This window comes from Grammomys surdaster, unplaced genomic scaffold (genome assembly GCF_004785775.1).
Source record: "Grammomys surdaster isolate TR1022 unplaced genomic scaffold, NIH_TR_1.0 99395, whole genome shotgun sequence".
NCBI classification, from domain to species: domain Eukaryota; kingdom Metazoa; phylum Chordata; class Mammalia; order Rodentia; family Muridae; genus Grammomys; species Grammomys surdaster.
The window spans coordinates 1-694 of NW_021608059.1; the positions used below are offsets into that span (position 1 = coordinate 1).

The 694-nt window shown below is 43.1% G+C and overlaps 1 non-coding gene across 1 annotated transcript; it reads left to right on the top strand.

Annotated features, from left to right (window-relative positions):
* The first annotated feature begins 333 nt into the window (after window positions 1–333).
* LOC114635335 lies at window positions 334–471 on the top strand. Its single transcript, XR_003713455.1, has one exon. It is a non-coding gene; the product is annotated as a small nucleolar RNA SNORA17 (small nucleolar RNA).
* Window positions 472–694: the final 223 nt, after the last annotated feature.

The following is a 694-nucleotide window of genomic DNA, read 5'->3' on the forward strand; positions in this document are numbered from 1 at the left end:
TATATATATATATATATATATATATATATATATATATATATCATTCTGTGTAATATTGCTTGTATATATATTTTCAGGGTTGTCCTTTTGATATTGGATAACCAATTTATGTGCTCTTCCTGGCTCCTCTTCCTTAATGATTCCTGAGCCCTGGGTATAGGAATTGTGTTGTACATATATCAGTGGGATTGGACTCCACAAATTTGCAGATTGTGTTTTTCTGCAACTGTCTCAGATCATGGCAAAGAGAAAATTCATTGATGAGGGATGAGTGCTGCTTCTCTGTGGATATAAGGTCACATGTTTAGTCTATTAAGAATATTGCTGGCTTGACTGACTCTGGAAGAGGCATTGCAGGTGACACAGGCTGCTGTGTCACATGTGCATCAGTAAGTGATGAAGAGGAGAGAGGCTCTGTCTATGCTCAGTGTTCTGACCTGTAAACATCTGAATGATTAGTAGCCTAACACTCCCTGAAAAAATTGAGCCTGAAATGACCACCAGTCTAGGCACTGATGAAGCCCAGCCAGATGTGCTCCCAGAGTGGGAAGCAAGCTGGAGGCTAGAAGAACCCTGCCTGGGACCTAAGGCCCCAGGCAGGAGTGAGCCTGAGATACTACCTTTTCATGGGGCCACTTAGGTAGAACCAGGTGAGGAGCAAGCCCAAGACAACCACCAGACTGACTCCATAGGG